Source organism: Condylostylus longicornis, unplaced genomic scaffold, assembly GCF_029603195.1.
Source record: "Condylostylus longicornis isolate FDR11 unplaced genomic scaffold, ASM2960319v2 ptg000028l, whole genome shotgun sequence".
NCBI classification, from domain to species: Eukaryota; Metazoa; Arthropoda; class Insecta; order Diptera; family Dolichopodidae; genus Condylostylus; species Condylostylus longicornis.
This window is the reverse complement of record NW_026577997.1, coordinates 660,490-685,360: the sequence shown is the minus strand read 5'-3', so window position 1 is coordinate 685,360 and position 24,871 is coordinate 660,490. Positions and strand designations below refer to the sequence as shown.

The 24,871-nt window shown below is 24.3% G+C and overlaps 2 protein-coding genes across 5 annotated transcripts in view; one reads left to right on the top strand and one right to left on the bottom strand.

Annotated features, from left to right (window-relative positions):
- LOC129607617 (TWiK family of potassium channels protein 7) overlaps positions 1–12,018 on the bottom strand; it is a 70,461-nt gene extending 58,443 nt beyond the window's left edge. For 2 of the 4 annotated variants that reach the window (XM_055518709.1, XM_055518710.1), the window contains exons 1-2: positions 11,464–11,996; positions 9,629–10,012 (exon numbers count right to left, since the gene is read on the bottom strand). The gene's annotated coding sequence lies outside the window, so the exon portion shown is untranslated. Of the gene's footprint in view, positions 1–9,628; positions 10,013–11,463 lie in introns of all 4 variants that reach the window. The other 2 variants (XM_055518707.1, XM_055518708.1) reach the window with 2 other exon arrangements.
- The window catches only part of LOC129607618 (spidroin-2-like), a 57,159-nt gene continuing 39,254 nt past the window's right edge, over positions 6,967–24,871 (top strand). The window contains exon 1 of the transcript XR_008696823.1: positions 6,967–7,568. The gene's annotated coding sequence lies outside the window, so the exon portion shown is untranslated. The remainder of the gene's footprint in view (positions 7,569–24,871) is intronic.

Here is a 24,871-nt window from a genome sequence, read left to right as displayed (position 1 = left end):
AATTACTGTTTTCAAGTATACAAAGCCGAATATAACATCTCTTGCATACGACATATACTTACATAATACATCATTTTGTTATAATAAGGTGTTTTAAAATTCATAAATAATTCGATATAAAAAAACATCACTCTTAACTGATGGCTTCAATATTTAAATTGATTTACTTCATACATAAAAATATTTTACATCCTCCATCCATTTACATTATGAGAATTTTTTAGTTGTATAGCGACCGGATGCGCTACTTTAAACATAAATTTATACGGTAACCCATATTACACAATACCTCATGTTAGTATTGAATATGTTTAAAAATATATATAGTATTCAATATTTATTTATTCAATAATGTACATAGAAATTTTTTAGAAGAAGAAGAACTTATTTTTATTTCGAATTTAAATGCAAAACCTTTTAAATATTTAACAAGAGCAAAAAATTGATTTATGATCAGGTTTGGTGTCCTTTTTTTTTTTAAGAAAAAGTAAAATGAAAAAAAAAAAAACAATGTATGTACTTGATGTTTAATTCATATAAACATAAAATGTAATAATGTGTTGTCAATATGTATATTTACTTGTTTAAAAAATATTGAGTGGGATACATTTAATATTAGCATAGTTATGTACATAAATAATTGTATAAGTAAATTGTTTTTTTTATTTTCAATTTTTTATGTGAAAAATTTGTCATTTATGTGCGTATGAGAAAACTCAACCGTCATTCCTTTTTTTTTTTATCTTTTAGGCTTTGCTTTGTTTAATATCGGCAAATTTCACAATTTATAATGAGCTAAAAAAATTCTTTTCGCTAACTTAAAAAAATAAAATTTTTATTCGAAGTTAAGTATTATTATCACCAACTTGAATTTAACTCTGAAGCGAATTCATTTTTATTAATTTAACTTTCTCATATAGTTGATAGTATTTCTTATATAAAATCTTGAAGAATATTATAAAATCTCAAGTAGCAGTAGTTAAAAGTCGTTTCGTGCTTACTATCGTTAAAGCGAATGCGGCAAAATAATTTTTTTGTGAGCTATTTTTGCGAGTTAATAATTACTTTCCACATTGCTGGATATTGCACTATTTGTAGATATCTGGAAATTTTATGAATTTGGGAAAGAAGAAGGTCGTATGTCATTACACTCTGTTGGTGCTAATTTTGAAAGCAACAAGATTTTTTCAAAAATATTTAAATTTCACAGCAAACATTTTTAAAAACCGAAGTCGAGAATTTTTAAATTCGAAATTTTTTAAATGTTGCTTGAATATGAATTGGTTACTTACACCGTCATCTAAATAATTGTGAACAAATATTTTTTTTATTATTTTTATCTCACTTCACCATCTCACAATAGGTACTTCAATTTTCTATTAAAGATTTAAAAAAAATACAAGACAAAAGCACAAAATATATAATATGATAAAGAGAATTAAGTGCGTAGAAAGAAAAAAAAAGTTACGACAGATTTTTTCATAATTTTATTAGTTTGACATGTTGCGTAGGTAAAGGTTCTACATCGAGTGATGCAATAGCCATAAAAGTATAAAATTTAATAATAAATTTGTTTTGCTTTACATACTTTTTTACCGACCGTATTGTGTAAACAATAGGTAGGTTATGTGATGGCAACAAATTTTGCATATCGAGTTTTCGGTGGGAATGCACTTCTCCATAGTAGGGAAGTGTAAGTAAACTATTTTTAGCAACCTGTCGGTCCGTCGGCTGAACCGATTTTGATGAAATTTTATATGTAAGTTTATTTCCACCATGGCACGGATCGATCAACTTTTGGTATATATCAGGCCTCGGGAACTGCACTTTTTAGCGGGCCTGTTTTACATTTTTGAACATTTTGAAGAAAATATTCAACCTATTTACTTGAAATTTTATATATAAGCTCAGCTCGACCGTCCGCGAAAAGTCCTATGTTTTGAAAGAAATCAGGCATCGGCAACTAGGCATTTACTACGGGCCAAACATACACTTTTGTGTATATAAAGAGAAATAATTAACCGATTTAATTGAAATTTAATATATGAATTCCTCATTATAAAACAAGGAACATGTAAAATTTTTGGAAAGATCAGGGCTCGAAAACGGATCTGCGGGCCGATTTTACATTTTTCATCATATCTACGGAACGAATTGATGGAATTTCTTGAAATTTGATATTTGAGTTCTGGTTGTTACCGAAACTAACTGGCGAGCATTTCAGAGAATTCGGGTAGCACAAAACAAAACTCTACTAAGAACCAAATTTACATTTTTCTAGGTATGTTAACTATAAGCTTACTATTGTCCTAAAAATTGGAAAGAAGTATTTAACAGACATTTTTATAATATTCTGTAACACTTTCATTTAACTAGACAATACACAATGCGGTCGGTTATGTGCTGACCACATCAGATTTTTTTTGAATGGAGTGAAGGTAAGAAAATTTGTACATTATGAAAAGGATAATACGGTTAGATAAGCAGAAAAGAATAAAATTTTCTAGAATTCATTCCCCCAAATTAGTTTGGATACATAAAAACAGAAATTTTTTAAATTATACAAAATAGGAATAATAAAATAAGGTAACGGAACGTGTACATAAAGGTTTTTTTTTTTCATCTCAAAAAAATTTTTTTTTCTGTATTAAGGGACCTTTCCTGATTTCATATTTAATTTCATGTATATAATAAAAAACAACATTAGTTCCTCAAAGATTGTAAATTTAAACATAAAATTGCACATTAAAAAAGAGGATTTGTAAATTAAAAATAAAAATTAATTTTTTTATTTTAATAATAATGAAGACAAAATTTAGGTTTAATTCGTAAAACATGGAGATTACAACCAGTTTTCTCTTTGAATTTTTTACTTACATATTTTATTCATGAGTGAAGTAAGAACTCATTGCAAATTAAATGTGTTTTTATGTTGTTAAGTAATAAAAAAGAATAATTATGTATAATTATATATGTATGTATGTATGAGTTGTCAAAACGAATAAAATTTTATCCTTTTCAAATAGATTGAAATTGAATTTTCGAAAAATATGGTAATATTTGAAACTAAAGAAAATACTTAAAAAAATTCGTAAAATACTTAAAAAAGAATATTTTATAACAACTAAATTTCCCTTAAAAGCGTAATTTAATATACCAAACTGATATTAGTAACAGTAGATTTAGTATGAAAACCTTACTAATGTTTAATGTTGTGTACGCAAATTATACTAATAAAATTTTGGCAAAAAAAACTCATTTTTTAGACGAGAATTCTACAAATATAATGTAATTACAGCACTCGTTTTTGTCTTTTTAACTGGATTTGTTAATATTTTTGAACCGGATCTCGACAGTTCATACGGTTGGACATTTGGAACTTCATTTAGTTCACATATTTTTAACATGAATAATTCTTTTTGGACACTTTAAAACTTTTTTATTTTAAAAAGCCTATTTAATAATTAAAAACCGTTTTCATAAAATCATTCAAAGTACTTACTTATAATTTATAATTTGATTAAGTTTTTCGAAAAACGAAAAATCGTTTTTTTTTTTAAGAAAATATTAAGAGATAAAAAAAATAACAAAAAATTTAATTGAGCGCTTTAGAATAGGTTTACCAAATTTTTTTTTTTACTTAATATTCATTAAAAATTTATAGGTACGAAAAATATCAGATTTATATTTAATAACACGAACAATAGTGAACCGAAATATAAATTTTAGGTATAGCGAATATAAATTTTTGGTATTACGATCAGCGAATTCGTCTAAATTTTAAGCAAATGAGTTGTCAAATCTGTCGAATGAAAATTCTGTGTGACAAGCTTGGCGAATGAAACCGAAAATCAAAATAAAACATAAGTGTTTTTTTTTTTTTTAATTATATAGAATTTATGGTGATATAATGGAAAAATCCAAACTATCTGTAAAGTAAATTCATAAAATTCTACATATTATTGTACAAAATATTGATTGTTTAATATTAATTTAAGCATGATGAATGGAGACAATGGTAAACCCGGAAAATGCTAAAGGGATAGGAAAATTCAATTTTTTGCAAAAAAAAACAGAAACAATGCACATATGTGTGGTGTTAATCTCATTATTTTTGGCAAAACATCGAATGAAAGTATTCGCCGAATATAATTTAAAATGTCATTCGATTCGCCTAGCCTATTCGATTCGCCTAGCCATTCGCTTCACTTATCATAATAAGGGTATTAATTTTTTCCTGCTTAGTAATATTTCTTTTATTATTACATCAATTATATATGTATGTTGTCGGTGGAGACTTTTAGTTTATCAACTTAAAAGCAATCCTAAAAAATAAAGCGATTTATAGAACCCTTGAAAAAAATAATGTTATTAATTTAGCTAAAATTGACCAATTTTGACAAAGCACAATTACGAATATGAACATTTCATTATTGAAATTTAAAACACGGAACTTTTCACAATTTCTCGCTTTTATGATATTATTCAATTGCCTTTAAAAAGTAAGATACTGAAAAAAGTTAATGTGACATGCCATACTTGCATTAAGCCCACATTTCAGCCCAATTTCATGGTGCAAATCAATATTTTGGCTTTTATATTTCTTTTTAATATATCAAAAAAAAATTGAGTAAAAATTTTCATTTTACTTTTAAATCTAACAAATGGTAAATCTAATGACTTCAAGGCGGCATCTATATTATTTTCTCATTCTGTGTAAATACAACAAAAAGTACAATTTAAAAGTTAAAATCACAATAAGAAAAAGAAATAAAACCAGAAAAATACTACAAAAATTACAAGAAATAAAAAAATTTTTGGATAAATTTTACATAATTTATAGTTTCATTTTCAAAAATATGAAATTTTGCCAAAAAAAATTGGAATAAACTAAAAGATTTTTAGTGAAAATATAATGTAGGTGTAATTGCATTTTGTTGAAAATGGTGTAGACCTTTTTTTTACTTGTTGTATGTTAAGTATGAATTCGATTCGAAATTTTCATAAATCAACCATAATTTCAATATTTCAGGCTATAATTTTGAACAAATGAAAAAGTATTGACCAAATGTAGTCCTTTACGTAATTACATATTTAAAATCTATTAGAATCTTTAAAAAATTTAAGTTTCTTGAATAGAACTCACTAAAGTATAAACAAAAACTACTACAAAAATTTTGACTTGAAGTAAACTTAAACTGGCTGGCAATGGAACTTTTTTTAAAAGAAATTTATAAACATGGTTTTGATTTATTTTTATTGAAATAAAATAAAATGCTTTATATAATTTAATCCTTCTGGGAGAAATTTAGTGAGTAATTGAACGAAAATCTCTCAGGCAGAGCTTGTACATATAACAAACTTCTTGAATTATGTTTCTTGCTGAAACATAATGTCGTGCTGCTTTCTTCATCAAACAAAGCATGCATAATATAAACTTCTAATCAAAACTTATCTTTTAAAGATCTTACTTTATCCATTAAAACTCATTCAATATAACAAGATTATTTCCGAATTTTGATTAAAATTAGAAAGTTTTCCAAAATTTATTTACATTTCGAATTCGATAACTGAATTTCATATATCGTTTGCAAACCAAAATCAATCTACATTTTAAATCAAAAATTCCACTCTTATAATCGACGTGAAAAATTTCTGTATAAAACTTTTAAAATGAAAATTAAAAATTAGTTTATGATTACTTATAAATCCAATCGTTTATATATTATGAGTAAAACACTTTTCCTACTAAAGAATTACCAACTTGATTTTTAAATATATTAAATTTTTTTTACAAAATAAATACAATTTAATTTTTCTCCATTAGATAGCCATATGTTCGATTAAGTGGTTTTACTTTTATTATGTTGTTGGTGTAAAAGATATAATTTTTTTGAATAATTTATTTATGATTATTATTTATCTTTGTACACAAAAACAACCATTTCATTTCACAAATATTATAGAAATAACCAAAATGTGAAAAATGGTTGTTTATAAAAAAATTTCTTTTATTTATTTTGGATGAGAAATTTCAAATAAAATAATGTTTATGTACAAAGTACATACATACATGTTAATAAAAGAAAATGCATTACAACATAAATTTTTACTTTTGTTTTTTATTTAGAGTTGTTTGAAAACATCATAAAATGTATACAAAAACCTTATAGTTTGATTTGTTGTATACGCACATTTAGTTTTTCCAAATAAATTTTCCAAAATATCGTTTTAATTTTATTTAGTTCTCCAAAGTTGATTCGCATTTGATGTTATTCTATACTCTTTCTGTCCGATGGAATATAAATTTGTGCTTGGAATATAATTTTGCGAATATGATTCGATAAGACTCATTTGAAAAATAAGTCAGGAAAAGGCGTTTTTGTAGTATTGATAACGGTAAGAGTCGTTAATATAAATAATATAAATGCAATAATAAAGTTATAAAGATTATATGCATCCTTGAAACAAGGATTATTAACATTTTAAAATTTAAAGAGCATACAAACAACCAAAGATACTCTAAAAAGCTATTGTTATTTTAATACAATATTGTAGTTTGTTAAATAAACAAATAAATTGTTGAAAATACCAAACGTTCGTCGACGATACACGTCGTCTATCACCCCATGCTACGACACAAGCCGATACTACTTTTTCTAATCAGATTGTTTTGTCGTTTGAAATTTCACTTCAGTATAAATAAAGTATTGTGTAAGGTAAAAATAAAGTTTTAAACAAATTAGGGATTTTCAAAAGCTACAAAATGTAGTTATTTTTCTTATTTCATAATTAGATATAGTTTAGTGCTCACTCATCTTCAGTTTTTATGTAAACATATATGTAATTGCATTATAAGGAATAACTTAAATGTTGTGATTTATTTGTATTTTGATCACTAATACATTTTTTTTTCTTTCAGATTTATTTTTTTTATTTTCAGTTATTCTTTTTATGATGCCAGGGATCCGAGCTAGACTTAACATACACAATGGAACAACACATTTACTTTTTATGTAACACGGGGATCCGTGCTAAATGGATCCCTCCAATACGTACAGTATACATATACTTCTATTAATAATGTCAAGGATTAAATGTTCATATGCAAGAGCCTGCCACATTTGAATGAACTGGATTCGAGCTAGGTGGATCCGTGCAACATATGCGTGAACAGGATCCGAGCTAGGTGGATCCCTACAAGATATGCATGAATTAGATCCGAGCTAGGTGGATCTCTACAACGTATGCATGAACTGAATCCGAGCTAAGTGAATTCCTACAACATATGCACCAACTGGATCCCTGCAAGATATGCATGAACTAGATCTGAGCTAGTTGGAATCCTACAACATGCACGAACTGTATCCGAACCAGGTGATTCCTACAAGATATGCATGAATTGGATCCGAGCTAGACGGATCTCAACAACATATACATGAATAGAATCCGAGCTAGGTGGATTCAGTTCCTTTAAGATATGCATGAACTAGATCTGAGCTAGGTCACTACAACATGCACGAACTGTATCCGAGCCTGTTGGATCCAGCTGCCATAATGCATCCCATGTAAGTGCACACAAAATTGTTGTAGTTCTTGTTTTTTTGTTTTTAAATGTTTCGGCTTTTGTGCCACAATTTTTAGTATTTAAAATTGGAAGTTTGAGAAGGAAATTTTTTTTAATTTTGTTGCTTAAAAATTCTTCGATTGTCGACCAGGATTCGATTAACCAGCTATTTTGCAATTGGTAGAGAGGAAGTTTTTTTCCTTATATCTAGAAAATAAAATAAGTATATAGGCAAGATTTGGTGGGAATGTATTCAAAGAAAATTTTTTTGTGACTTTTAAAATATTTTAAAATGAAATCAAAATTAATTGTTTGATTTTTTTTAAACAAAAACTTTCCAAATCAAAAGTTAATTGCAAATCGATTTATAAATAAATGAAACAAAATAAAAGTATCAAAATTCTTTTCAACATACAAAAAATGATATTCTATATTTATAAAAATTTTTTAACTTAATAACAGGCAAATTTAACTTTTATTATTGATTTAGAAGTTTTTTTTTTTGTATAAAAATCAAAGTAAGAAAAGAGATTATAATAAAATCAATACATTTTTAATGTAGTGATTTTGATTGAATAACTTGTAATTCATATTGATGTACGTATGTAGTCCCAGCTCGAAAAATTTTAAAATAAATTTATCAAAAAAGATGGAAATGTTTTACAATTGGACATAATATAACCATAATGAATTGGAATATCCTTGTAAAGTTAACATAACTACATAATACTGCAGTATCCCAATGACCTTAGCAGCATCAGTTAGAATATCTATGGTCCTTACTATCTTGAAAGGTCTTAACAATGATCAGAAAAAAAATTTTTTTTTTGTTAACAATAATATTTCATGTTGAGTTGTACCTAAAGGACAGTTGAATATCCTTTTAAATGTATCATATATATATGTACATATGCCCGTACTCTTGATATTTACGTCTACTTAAAAAAAGAATCTAAATTTTTTCCTACTTTATATATTCCTACATATTTGTTTGTAAGGTCAGTGAATATGAGGTCTACTATAAGAATATTGTCATTGTATTCCTTTAAGAATTTTATTAAAGAATCAAATTTCTTTCTGTTTATTGCCCTATTCAATCATTCAGTAACAAAATACATACAACAATATAGGAAAATTTTAAAGGATGATATAGTTATTTCTATGTTTTTTTTTAAAATAGAGTCTTGCGTTGTGTTTATACATAGATATGTATATGAAAAATAAAATATTACACTAAAGATCAAAGCTTTGGATGCCAATATACGTGATGGTGCAACAGGTCTTGAAAAGAATTTTTATTGATATTATGATTACCCTTCATGTTGATGTATTTTAAATAATTTTGATAATGTATGCATCTTTACATACCAAAATTTTCTTTTCATCGTAATAGAATGTAAAAGCATATTTTAATCTCAGTAAATTTAATATGTACATATCTATTCTTTTTGGCATAAATCTTTTCAATCTCACTTTGATTGAAAAAAATTGCATAGTTTGTTAGTTGTGACCTCTTTGTATGCAAATAAATACAATAAGGAGATAGTTTTTACTGCTTGTACATTTAGTCATTTCAACGTTTCTTTTGATAAACAAATATGTATGATTTGAGGAAAATAAGATTTTATTTGAAAATTTTTTATTTACTCCGTTCGCAGAATATTTCATAATGTTACGGCCATACTTTGTATGAAACTAGACACATAACATTCAGAAATCGGTATACAGGATTCAGAAATCACTTGACACTGTCTATTCAATACGTAATACTGACTTTGTTGCGCGTACAATTCTAAATTTAAAATTGAAAATGATGAAACTATTCAAAAACAGAAAATTCATAAAATTCAATTATCCCTAACTATTTTAAATTCGTTGAGAACATAAAAATTTATAAAAATATTTAATGAAGAAACATTTAAGTAAAAATTATGTTGAAAAATCAAAAAATATTTGGCCTCAATTTAAGAAGCCTCACATTTTTTTTGTATTTTTAATTATTAAAAATTTTATTTTAAATATATACGTGATTATGTACATAAATAATAAATTTTTAATTACCTTATATTTTGATATTTGATTTTATAATTTCAAAAATTTAAATTTCTTAAAATTTAAGTTTTTTAATTTTTTTTATGAATAAACAATACTTTTTTGTTTGAATTTCGTTTATATTTTTTACTTTGATTTAAATTGAACTTTTTATAAGAAAATTAAAATTTTTCACCGAAATGCCAGACCACAAAGAATAATTTTTCCCGCCTTCTTGTCAAAATTTTTAAAATTTCATTTTGTTTTTTCTGTATATGTTTTTTTTTTTAAATATGAGACAAAAATTAGTAGATTAAAATTATAATTGAATAAGACGGAATCACTTAAATCTTTTCATCAAAAAGCACTCATATTTCATAATAAAAAATTTCAAAATTTTAATATTAATCAAAACTAAAAAAAAATATATTGAGAAAAATTTAAAAGATAAACCAAAGAAAAAAAATGGAAAATTTTTTTTTTGTTAATATTTTTAAAATTTATATCTTATTTTTTCTTTTTTTTTGGTATTTTATTATAAGCAAGTTTACGCGAAATTATTTTAAACTAGCACAAGGAATTTTACAAATTTTTTAATAATTTAAACTTGATTTTGTATTTTTTATGTGAATGTTATAAATTATAAAAATTTTGTTTTGCTTTTTCTTTTGTGTTAACATAGATATATGTATATACCTTCATTACTTTATGAAATTTTGTTTTTTTTTTTATTACGATTTGAGAAAACTGACGATTTTATAACAATGGCCTTAATGTGTACGAATACACATATAAAGTTATTAATCTAATCCATTTCCGAAAAAAAATAGTCAGATAAATTATTAGAACATAATTTATATATATGTATATTATGTTTACAAACAATATAATTCAATTAACAGCACAAAATGAGCTTGTTTTTATCAATGAAAATGAATAAAATAAAAATAAATTAAAACAAATTATTTCAAAATATTCTAAGTTTTTATTCAAATTCTTCTAAATAATTTCATTATTTGGATGGGGTAAAATTCGAAAGATAAACTAATTTCTCATACATTGCAACCATTTCTAATTTAAACCTCTTTTTTAAGAAATATTTGTACCTGTTCATCTTATTTTCTAATATTCGAAGATATTTTAAAATATAATAGTATATTTCTAAATAAAATTCCTATTTTTAAAATTTTATTTATTTTTATTGCTCTTTTGATGTACATTGTTGTTCCATTTATTTTAAGAAAAAAAAGGAATATTTCAAGTGCGTTTAGTTATAAAAATTTTCATTTTACAGTTCTGTAACACGTTTGTTATAAATTATTACTTTTTTTTTTTGTTGTTTTCTCACTTTTTTTTCTGAATTTTATACCTATGTATATTTTTTTAAATTTTATTAATATTTCTTTAACATTCTTTTTTTATTTGAAAATTTCTATTATATTCTCTAACATTTATATAACAATATAAAATATTATGATTTTAGAAGTTTATTTGAAATTTTCTATTCTTATACATTTTATGTCTTCTTTATTATATTATTATATATTTTTATTCACTATACCATTTATTTTATTTAACATAATATATGCAAATACATATACAAATTTATGCTTAAAATTATGTCGCTGTATTTTTTTTTTGCGATCGCTGAAAAGCACTCATAATTATAAAAATATCACACTACACTTTCTGTTTTGGTTTTCTTTTTGTTCTTTTTTATTAATATTTTAGTATTTTTCTTATAATTGACTATTGAATTATTGTCTATCCTATATATACATGTGTGATATATAATATAAACTATAAATTTTGGCTAGTCTAACTTATTCTTTAATTCTTTAACAATTAAAACAAATTTTACTTACAAAAAATTTTAAAGTAATAACGACAGAAAAGAATTACTGATTATTCATTAAAGTACACCACGTTATTTCTCTATTAAGTTAATCTAATCTAATTTTCGATTATTCGTGTCGCTGTTTCAATATTTATGATTTCATTACAACAAGTCTTATGTATTATTCATAATTTCCACTTTAAACTTATTATTTAAATTCACTGATATTTCATTTTACATAAAAAATTCAGCTTCATAAAAAGTTTTTAAGCAATAAAAATTTCCTAAAAATAAATTTAATTCATTACTTTTGTGAATTTTCGCTACAAAATACAATACATATTAAAATAAACTCAAAAATCTATCATCCGCTGGGTTCAATAGACTGAATACAACAGAAGAAAAATGTATTCATTTTTTTTTTTTTAATATTTTCTTTTATAATTTTTTCTCTTTTTTCAAGCTCATACAAAACTAACACTTGCTACACTACAAAAAAAATTGTATACTCATTAATTCTTAATTCGAATAAAAGTTCCACCTTATAAACTCTGTAAATGATATTTTTCCATGGAAATTCCGCGATCAACTAAAAAAATATTCATTTAGAAAGGAAAATATCTGATGAAAATGAGATGTGATCCTCATATTATGTAATATATGTTTGTGCGCAAGTATATTATTGCACTGCGCATATAATTTTTCCCAAAATCTCCGAGATTTTTTTTTCTTTAAATATAAAGAAAAAAGATAGTTTAGCAGGAAATTTTCTCTCTCATTCAGCTGAAATTATGGCAGAAAAAGTTCTGTTAGTTGTTCTACATTATATTCAGATATACCATACATGTTCCTAGAATAGTACATGTAGAATATATAGAAGTTTTGCGGCTAAATAAACAACAGATAAGATCATTCAAATAGTTTTGCACTTTTCTGCACCGAAAGGCAGAAAAAACTTTACATTTGCAATTATACTCAATAGAGTACTTTTAGGGAAAATTTTGAAATACATGTACTTTTCACAATCTCATTAAAATACGATAAATTCAGCATGAAAGGAAATAAATATTCTTCACAGTATATGAGGTGTACTTCCATGGATTTGAGGATTTCAGTTCAGTTCTTATATACTACACACTTCACTTGCGATTTATTATGGATTCTATTTTAACTATCGCATAAATCGATTATTTTGTATAAATTTCTTAAATAAGTTCAATTCAAAAAAACTCACCATCTTCAGTTTTCTTTAGAAAATAATAAATAAGCTTTATTTTACATTCATCCAATCATTCAAAGAAATCAATTATGTACATATGTAACTCATTCAAAGTAAACGAATTTCTTAATTAACCGAAGTACTCATGTATCGCATAATTCGTATTTAGAACGCAGCTACATTATAGTCATCTGTTAAATGTTATTTTTCTTAAATTGATTGATGTTGATTTTATTTTAATATTGTAACATTCTTGTTTTAAATATTTATAACTAAATGAATTTGTAAAACAGAAATCAACAACATTCATACAATGCATTTTAAACATAAATGTATCTGCTAACATTTATTCTAATTAATTTTAATTTTTAACATTCTAATTTTAAAAATGAACTATAAATATATTCAATATATGTATATTGAAATTTTCCTGAAACAAAAACCAATGTCGAAGAAATAAAATACGCTTAATAACAAAATTAATTAAAATAAATTGGGAAAATTGAAATTAATTCTTTTAAACAAAAATAAATATGTACAATATATTGAAAATTTTTACAAGTGGCTATATCATACGTAATACATAAAATACATACGAAATTATATAAACAATCTGTACGGGTGCGTATTCATTACCAAAATATAAAATATTTAATATTATTTTAGATATTTGGCATCATTATTTTTGTCTCTTGTATCAAACAGAATCGTCATTTTAGACGTCATCATTTTTAGGCGTCCTCCAAAAGAAGCTAAAATAAACGAAAATATCTTAGATAACAGTAGTTCAACTATAAGATACAAACAAATATTTGCATACAATCTATATGGAAATATTGCAAATTCGAAATTTAGAAAATAATATTAAATATTTCTTAAAAATATTTTTATTAGCTATTATAACTAAAAAAATCAAGGGCAAAGAAATGTTGTTCCTTTTATTTTTTTATTTATTAAACATGAAGTCTAAGGTGTTAATGTAATGTAAGTTAATATAATATTTTATTCTTCATTAAAAGCATCCATACCAATCTATGATTCCATCAAGAAGTATTTGAAGAGCCTGGCGGGAAGAAGAGGACAATGACGAATTTGTCTGTTTTTACACTGATGAATCCAAATTTGTGACAGAGTGGGTCGGGGAATTTGCATATGAGTTACAACTGATGATAGAATGAGTGGGTAGTGTTGTTCGTAAATGGGATCTAGGCTGTACATTGCTTTAGCTACTCAACGTTATTAATTTCAACCTCAGTTATTATTTGACAACCTCACCAAATACTTACTACTCAATTTGTTATTATATTTAAGATTTTAAATATTATAAACGATTTTTATATTTTCTTATTCCTTGTAAAAGTTTCACAATTTCTTCATGAGAAATCATTGCTCGAATTTTGTTTCATTTGAAATTTGTTTAATTTAAAAAGAACAAATTATTTTTAAAAATGCATTTTGAATAATTTTGTGATTTTAAAATTAAATTTTTTCAATCACTTAAGAATTAATTTAAATTCTATGATTTACAGAAATATATTTAAAATCAAATTGCACTTGTCGTTCATTAAACATAAACTTAAATTAAATAATAAATCAAGTGAGTTAATTTCAATTAAAACGATTGGATTAATTTTCAAAGCATACTCATTTCGAAAACTTTAGTTAACATTTATTAGCTTGAAAAAAAGTTCAAACGCACCATAGGTGTACGTAATATTCATTGCTCATATTCTGCCGGTGTTGGTGCAAATTTACAGGTTACGAACTTTACAATGTAATTTTTCCAAACGTTATAAAATATTTAATAAGAATTTTTGTTCGAAAGAATTGCGAATTAAACGTTATTAAATCTAAAAACTAATTTATAACATCACAAGTGTAAAATATTTGCAAATTTACAATACTAAGATATTTTACAAAAATACTATGAACTTCTTTTGATGAATTCCATTTAGTAAAAATGAGAGGAACAATTCATTGATCACATATGTACATATTCAACATCATGCGAATGACGATAATTTTTCTGTTATCCTTATATCTGTAACGTCATGTTTTACAACAAAATTTTTAGTCTTTGATTCTGTGTTGCTTTTCTTTCATTAATTTTCTAATATTTTACTTGATTTTTTTTTCCATTCCTTTTTTTATTGAATTATTGACAAAATCCAAAATTTTCGTTTATTCCTGAATATGCGAAACGAAATCCAAAATTAAACGGCCAGGAAAAACAAAATAAAAAATAAAGAATAAAAGCTGAAAAAAATTGAGGAAAGAGTTGAAAATCTTTTATGTTAACTACTGAGTATTATTTTCAGATTCAGGTTTTATTTGACATTTGTTTTTTTTTTGTTTTTACTTCCGAATCACATGAATTTCACTTATTTATTTTTCAATGTTCCTCACTTACTGTGATCTTATCCCAATAAAAATATGTGAATGAAGTCAAATATATTTGAAGGTTAGGGTCGATAACAAATTCGAAAGAAAGAAGAAAAATATTTGATTTCAGAATGTTTTTTTCAACTTGCATTTTAACTTATGTATAGAAAAGATAAATAAAAACGAAAACACACCATATGTTAAATTTACTTAAGTTTTTTTTTATTAGTTCACATTTTTATTGAAAAAGCTAAATTGAATAATTTTCGATAAAATATGAAAATATTTGGAACTATCGTATTATTGCTATAAATAAATAAATGGTGTAAAATATATGAAAAAGTAAATTTTATGATTTACATACAAAAACACAAACATTTTAAAGTGTTGGTAAATATCATTTACTTTTTCATCATCGACAAGGATGCATTTATATACAATAAATTTTCCCGTGCTATGTAGAAAATTTTATATAAAATTACTAATTAATTGAAATTATAACAAATTTTTTCTATTTTTTAGATCTCTCAGAAAGTTCTGATAACTGAATTGCCAATATTTAAGAACAGGAGAGAATAGTAAATAAGAATCTGTAAAGTTGATTGAAAGTTAGAATGCGAAAGTTAGTATTGTGGTGAATAAACTCATAAAAGTTCATTATTTTATTGTCAACAATTCGTACGACAGGTTAAAATTTTTTATAATATTTTTCGTATAAAGAAAAGGACCTTATAAAATAAAAAATGTTCCAATATCTAATTAACTTTAAAAATAAATGCATGACCCCAGATTTTTAAAGATGACGAGAAAATTGAGACAAAAATATTTTTCTTTTTCAAGTAATAAATTTCGATTTTCAATATTGAATTATTGAAAATTTCTAAACATTTTATTATACAATAATAGAAAATTTACAGAATTCACAAAAAATTGCTAAATTTTTTTTTTTTGCAATTTCAAAAATAAGTTAAATTGCACAAATAAAAGACATTGCACTGATTTTACATTTGAAAATATTTTAATAAGATTTTAAGTACATCAATAAATATGTATGTATTGTACACCATTCTACTAAGAATAAAATATATCAAGCACTTTCTAAAATCGTACTCTTTTGCAATTTAAAATTTTCAGAAAAGAAGAATAGGAAGGCATATGCATGTATGCAAAATCAATTTGAAATTAATGAAAACTTGAAAAAGCACCTGAATTTACCAAAAATGCTATATAAATGTCTTTAGAATTGCTTTAAAACATGAAGGACACATTACATACAACAATAACAAGAATGAAAATGGTTAACAATATTAATTGTATCAATAATTTCTTCCGAAATTGTTTGGTTTTTTAATAATTGTTGTGTAAAAGATTCAAAGTCTTGTTGATTGCTGATTAAATCGTCCTTTTGTTTTTTAACTTTGAATATTCAAGATCATTTATAATAGAAATAAAGTTTAATTCTGAATTCACACAGATAAAGCCATTTTCCTTTAGATTTTTTTTTACTGTTATCTTGAAAAGTTGTTGTAAGAAAAACAATAAATTTCAAACGCACGTGTATTGCTCTAAGGATAATAATTTTATAATTCTTTTCCGTAGAATATGGATACACCCACCAACCGTAGCAAAAAAACCAAAAAGGAAAAAGATATTTTTTTTTTATTTTTTTAAATAAACTTACACAATATTTTTTTGCTCTTGTGAAGTACAATTTGTTTTAAAAAATACCTTCATGTACCCTGTTAAAGTATATTAAGAGACTAAGTACATAAAGGTTGATACTTGAGAAGGGAAAAAATCTTCATTTAAAATTTTTTTCGATGATTGTAAATTAACAAATTTTCGATTTCAAATAGAATTAAAACCATCAATTACATCCAAACGCTATATTTATGCATTTTGAAGATTAAAATATTAATAATTATTGTATCATTTACTCTCTTATTTAACCAAGGCTAATTTCTTCATACAATTAGAGAACACATAGACCCGGAATAGATTCGAACCAATAGCTTCGCGCTTCTGCACATCAACTCTACATACTGTAGCATGAATGAATCATCAGAAACTCCTCATGTTTTAACATTCTAATGAAAAAAAAACTTGAAAAAAACTCTTTTTTTCAAGAGAGTTTTCTTGAAATAATCGTAAAATTGAGAATTGTCTCTGTTTTCTCTATTTGTTGCATTTGAATATTTTTTTTTATGATTATTGGTACCTACCATCTTCTAAGTGCTTTTGTAAGAGTGTTAAGCCAAGGCATCCAAAATACACATAAGAATTTAATATTCATTTAAAAATCGTGTACTGCAGAGGAAACCTTTGAATAGGTCTTTCTGAAAATGCAGTTCTAACTTAGTACTAAATTGCAGCACATTTGTTTAATAAGAACTGCTTCAACTACAAAGCAGTGTTTTTAAAAATTCAGAACTGCAGTAGCAGCCATTTTGAAAACTACAACTGCAATTAAGATATTTCAGAAACTTCACGCAACATCGCATTTTTAATTTTCTAACTGCGCTAACTTAAATTGAATATTAAGCAAGATGGACGATGATGATATAGAAGATTTATTAGCGTAAGTTTAAACTCTTGTCTCGATTTGCTTCTGTAAGATATTCGAATTTATAATTTTTAATTAATTTTTTCCTTAAATCCATTTTTTATGTCTAAAAAATAACAACTTCAATTTTGTACTATTGGTAGAACTGCATTTTCAAATATGACTTAGATAAAGATTTGCAAGAACTTTTTTACTACGACAAAACAAATGACAATTTTTTGCAGTTGTCAATCAATGCGAAAAAGTTTTTTTAGTTTTAAGTTAGAAATGCGTACGCATACTGCGTTTTCAGAAGAACCTAGTGTTTACTTTTTGGAAACCAGAATATTGAGTTTAAGCTATTAAAATTGAATATCTTGCTCTGGTTTATTATCCCTCAGTTGATTTACGCTTTCGTTGCCTCTCTCTTTGCTTGTGTTTTTTTGTATTTTGATCTTTACCACATTTTAGATGTCAGGATTTTGTATTAAGATTTTCTCCTTCTTTACTTGTATTTATTTTTGCTGTTTTATTATGTTACTTTTATAGGAAGCATATGCAATTTTCTTATTACGAGGAAGGATAAAGCAACAATATAAAAAGCAAAGAAACAAAAAAAAAGTTTATGGTTAAGGAAATTACAGTAAATTAGATGTGAGCGAATGTATAAGTGTTGTAAATATATTGGAAACTTGTGTAAATTGTTTATAGAGTGACAAAATGAGTTTTTAAGTTGAGTTTTAATTTAACTCGTGGACGTGACATTAGATTTTATTAGAAGTTTGTGAAAATTTAATGGTATAAAAGTTACAAAGCTTTAAAAAAAATTTTAAAAGTATTATAAAAAAGTTATTTATTATTGCGTTTTGAAATTTCACTAAAAAATTTTCACTTAGTTTAAGTACAAGATTCGTATTACAGAGTTTAGAGCAACGATGATTATGCTTAGGCACCCGTATTTTATTTTATTTCAAATGATAACTATCAAAATCTTTTTAAATTTAGCCAATTCATCTTGATTTTTTCAGTTTTAATAAATTTTTAACAAAAAAAAATTTTTTTTTTCAATGGTTGATAATTTTTCCGAAATATAATTTTTTTTATTGGTGTGAAAAGAAAACTTCCTTTTATTCGGAATAAAATACTTTTTTTTTTTTTTTTTATTTTTCGCTAATATATTTCGTGCGCTACATACGCACTTTATCAAAGCTGATTTTCTTCTCAATCAGCCTTCAATAGAGTATTTTATTCCGAATAAAAGGATGTTTTCTTTTCACACCAATAAAAAAAATTTTTAACACTTAAATCATTGATTTATATAAATAAAAGCATTATAATGTAGAAGTAAATATAAACTATATGCTATAATTTTGCTGATCATAATTTTGTAGACTAAATGTTTTGTCTAGATATGAGCATTTGCTAAGTCCGATTCCAATTTAACAAATCAATTTTTTTTTGTAAAATAATTAAAATTTTAACACATGTGCCATCCAAAATTACATACCTTATGTGAATTTAATTTAAAAAGTATTTTCATACCAAATTTTTTTATTTACGCTTTTATTATTTAAAATTTTATTTTCGGAAACTTTAGTTTTTTCCAAAATAAAAAAAAATTAAAAGAAATTTTTAGGCGAAATATAAAATAAAAATTTTTAAAAACCAATTAATTTTATTTTTGTTTGTAAAACTTTCAAAATAAACCATTATTTAACTATGAAGAGAGAAGATCTTTTATAAAATTAAAATTAATGAATCTTTGAAAGCACAAACATTTTAAATATTTATTAGAAAAATTTTGATTATTAATTACAACTTTTAAAAGTTCATAAAAATGTTCTGATTTATTTTTTAATTTACAATTCTTTTGAAAATTTTATTTGAATTAATATTTATTAATTATTTTTTCTATATTAGAATTGTTCAAATTTTATTTGAAATTTTGTAAAATTTATAAAAAAAAAAAAAAATTTAACTACACTCATAAATTATGTACATATAAAGATTTCAAAGTGTAAAAAGAAAACTAAATATTACGGCATGGGAAATTAGAAATTTGTTTAATTTATAAATAAAATTTTATTTAATCATTCAAAACTCATAAAAACTTAACAGTTTTCAAATTGTACTTAATAAATTTTATTGAAATTCGATTGAAAAATATATATAAAAAAAAATAGAACTTCCGCATTTAGGTTACAATTTAAAGAAAATTTTTGATTTTATTGGTTCAAAGTAAATGCATTTTCTAAATCTTTTCTTCTAAATAAAATTTTGGGTGAGTTAATTATTTGAACTGTTTGGTTAATAATGTAATTTTATAAAAGTCTTTTAGGTTTATAACAGTCTCGATGGAATAATGAATAGGTGAGGTGAACTCTTGTTAGTTGCATATACACTTTGGTTTGAATTAGAATCGACCATATGCATGTTATAGAAATCCGAGTTCATATTAAAATTCTGCTTGTCTTACCTCAAAAGCGATTAATATTCAGAAAAAGTCAGCTAGTTTGAAACCAGTTTTGGCTTTGCCAATGTCATGTTCTTATAGTTAGAAACGTTTGTGTGTCATTAAAATTTTAAATTGAAGATGTGAATGTTTTATGTCACAATTTTATTTTGCTGAATAAGCATTACTTTACATGTGATATGTCAGTTCTTACTTTACACACATTTTATTTATATTATCATCGTTTTATATAAATATTTATTAGATTTAAAAATATGTACGTACATATGTATGTATGTATTTATAAATAAAAAACAAAAAATAAGGGAAAATCTTTTTTCGGATCCAATTCATGCCAGATAAAATAAGCTCAGCATGTTCTTTGAAAAAAATTGAAAAAAAAAAATCAAAAAATTTTTTACTCAGCATGTGCTTAACTTATGTGTCTATATTTGAGCGATGAAGATCTCGATGGAATAATGAATAAGTGAGGTGAATTGACTTTTTGTGAATGTTATTGACAATGTTATTTAATGGGCCAAAAAGCATATAATATGATTATGACAAAATGAATAAATTTTAAAATTCTAAACAAAAACTTAATGTATACAAAAATTTTAGAAATAGTATTTTTTGACTTAATATGTTATATAATGTATTTAAGATTCTCCAAGCTTGAAAGTTTTAAATAGTAATTTAATTTGATAGTTGTGTGTTCAGATTTACATCAGGTCATACTAGTCATGACACGTACTAGAAACCAACTATAATGTCAAGTAGTAATTTTTGTGAAAAATTTAATTTTTTAAAACTATAGGTTTGCATATATGAACATATGTAATTAGAATACTTTTTGTTTGGCAATTTGTTTTTTCTTCGATAAAAATAGAAATTGAAAATTGAAATAGTCGAAATTAATATTAATGTTGGATTGAGGTTTATCGATTTTTTGGAATTTTAAATTTGCTTTTATGTAATACATTGTGTTAAGCGCATTTTAACTAAAATGTTTAAAAATAATTACTTAGTAATAATAAAATGGAAATAAAAGTGAAATTTTTGGAAGTCGAACAAACAAATATTTTTAAACGAATGTGAGTGGGAAAATTAGAATGAAAAATCAAGTAATATAATATGCTTATACATATCAGATCATAAGATAAAATATATCTTGAAAATCACAATAATTTTTTTTATAAACACAGTTTTTATAAATGAACACGGCGTGGGAGCGTAATTTTAAGGTTTTGTTTCTACACCTTCAATCTGTTAGTACATACCCGTGCACCACTTATAAAAACAAAAAAAGATCGATCTTCGATCGAAAAAAAAATCATCGGCATAATAAACAGATCGCCGATGAGGCTATGTTCGGAGATTTAAAAAACTGCATAGGACTCTTGAGCATTATTTTTCTTGCGGTGCAAAAATAGCCATCTGATGCGTTGACCAGAATTGTTTCTCTCAGGTTAGAAATCTTCTGCTTAAACTGATAATCTATTAAGAAAAGACGCTGCCAAATTTTAGTTGCCTTCTAATGTTTCAATTGACCAAAGAACTCATTGTGTTTCTCCTATATCAGAGTTTTAAATTATCAAGCAATACGTACTCAAAACTGTCAAAGACAAAAGGAACTTATTTGCTTTTCTGGTTTACTTTGTAACGGTATTATAAACGTATTTAAAAAGTAAATACATACTCTTTTACAATACAACTTTCTCATATACAATTAAAAATAATTAAAAATTTTGATAGTTTATGGAACGCCAATATGCCACACGTATTTTTTTTTTTCATCTTTTGTTTAAAAAAGTTTTTTTTTTGTTTAAAAATTTAAAAATAAAAATATTTAAATTTTCTATATACAAAAAAACACTTTAGAATTTTTTTTGTTTTAGATATTAATGACGTTATTTGTGACGCAGTAACATGCGAAAAAAAATTAAATTATAAAAAAAATGTTTAAGTGGCGAAAGATTGAATGCTGTACATACGATGCTTATGATGATATAATTTCAAATATTCGCATATGAATGTGTTACTATATAGAGTTCATATATAGAACGTACGAATAGTTTATTTAGAAAGTGTGTGCACACAATGTTTACAAGAAAAATTGTTTTACAGTATAAAATAGAAAAAATCTGCAACCTCGACGGAAAACTTTTTAATTAGAATTTTCTTTGGTTATTTTTGTTTCTTTTAAAAGTTTTTGTTCTTTTAGATTTTAGAGAGATATTAGAAAAAGTAGATATTCTGTTTTTGCTGTAACAAAATTTTGGCAGTAAACTTAACGACAAAGTAACTCATATTAGATATTTTGTTTTCTCCTACAGCACCAACAAGAGCAGAACATTTTCTTTTTATATTCTAAGAAAAATTCTTATATTCTAAGCGTAATTAATTTAAATTTTGGAAGTATATTAAAATTTTTAGCTATTGTATCAAATTATTTAACATAATAATGTTTCGCATACAATGACATATGTACTTTGCACAATATGCCAATATAAAAAAAATATGTGCATTTATGTAGCATTATATGAATACTTTAAATGCTTTATTGGTATGATATGTTTTTATGGTATGAAAATTTTTATATATAGAAATGAAATTAAATTTAAAAAGTTTTGTTAAAAAATTTTTGCATAAAGCATTAACAACTCAAAAAACATCAATATTTTTTTAATGCGTTTGACATATGTACATGCATCTAAGCATACATACATTCATAAGTATGTATAAATGAATTTTACTAAAAAAATATTTTTGGACATTTAACTCACTATATTGTTACATTCAGAAAAATGAATTAACTTACATGGGTACTTTTAGATATAAATGAAAATTTCAAAAGAAATGAAAGGAGTTTTATTAAAAACTAACACTTTACCTTTTATTAAAACGAACAGTCGCTTTGTAAGATATTAAATCAGTAATAAGATTTATTTTAAAAATTTAGTTTAAACAATTTTATTTTTTCACTTTCTTTTTAGTTTCGTTATAATTTTCCCAAATTATTATTCGTACAAGAACCGAATGCTTATCGATGAAATGTAAATACTGAATTTCATACAGTTCTATCTCTAATTTAGGTAGCTGCAAATTGCCTTTAAAGTTTTGAACAAAGTTTTTTCACATACTTATACTCAGTAATTTTTTTGTTTTTATATTTACAATATATGCAATCACGAACATTTTTAATTTTACATAGAATATTAAAAAGAAAGTTGTATATTTTATTTTTTGTAATTGTTTTATATTGTATTGGCAGAGATGAAATGCTAACATTCACGTTATTTGACAAAAATGAGATGCTAACATAGATACATTCACGTACCCATACGTAACATACATAAGTATGATCTCAGTACATAAAATATTTGTACGTTTTACATAACGTTTTGTATAAGAAATTACATAAAAGAAAATAACATTAATTTAAAAAGTTTTATTTCTCCCTTATTTTCTAGGGAAAATAAAAACTTAGAAAGAACAATGTGTGAACAATAATAAAACTAAAAACTTTTTCTTTTTTATAAGAAAAAATTACAAAAAAGAAAATAGAAAAATTCCAATATGAATTTTTAATATTAAAAAAGAATATTCTTTAAAATATCTACAATTAAAGTTAAAATCTAATTAATTATATAAAAAATCGGCAGGTTGCAGTTAAAACTAAATTTAAATTTACTCAAAAAAAATATTTAATTGAAACTTTTTGTAATTTATAAACATAAAAAATTTTAAAGAAAATAAGTTAATGATTAGATTACTTTACTTTATCTTTTACTTGAAAAGTTGAGTTCAAAACAAAAAGATAACATATATGCAAGGATCTCTCAAAAATTCACAAATCCTTTTAGTATTACCCTTTCGATTTTCATATTAAAAACAATATACATTAAATTAGAAGAACAACGGCGTACTTTTATTAAATGTTCATTAATATCAAGAATAAGTTGAAATTATTGTAGTAAAATTGCAACTTTTTTGAAAATAAATATGTAATTGTCTAGTTTCCGGTGTTTTTTTTATTTTAATTAATAATTTAAGTTTTCGAGTTTCAATACTTTGTGAACCAAATATCAAACCGAACCTTCTGTACTTAAATCTCTCAGATAAAATACAAATTACAAAACTCAATCAGTATTTACAAAAATCTTATTTTATTTTTTATTGTAAATGTCACCAATTTATTAACTGTGGTTTTTGATATTAAATGCAAAAAGTTGAATGACTTAATTACTTCCACCTTAAAAGATTTTTACACTTTTTTTTTTAACTTTTGACGTGGTCAAGAAATTTATTTGACAAAACTTTTGTGTATATGTATGTACTTACATTTTGTTTAGTGATAACAAAGATCAGGGGGTAGCTAACAAAAATAATAACGAAGTTGTCATTTGCTGGAGAAAAACTCCCACTATGGTTATTCTTAGGAGTTTAACAAGAAAACTTTTTCTTGTATGTAAAAATAAAAAGAAAAAAAAATCATAATTTTATCATAATTAAATTTCAAGATGATTGACGACCATTTAAAGAAAAACTTTTCCCTCATCTGATCCTTTACACATAGTTATTTTATAAGTATACCCAAGGTGTGTGTGTTTGTGTCCAGTTATACAAAATTTTCGTTTTTTTTTTGTTTATGGACAGTTTTTTTCTTTTTGTTTTTGAGGTATAAAACTTTGGTGTTATCGTCATCACCACAATTTCTCATTTTTCTTTTAAATTTTTATTTATTTGTTATTTTTTTTTTTTTTTATTCTTGCCCATCTTGACATCAAAGTTCATATAGTTAAAGAATATTCCCTTTGGACAATATCATAAATCGTGAT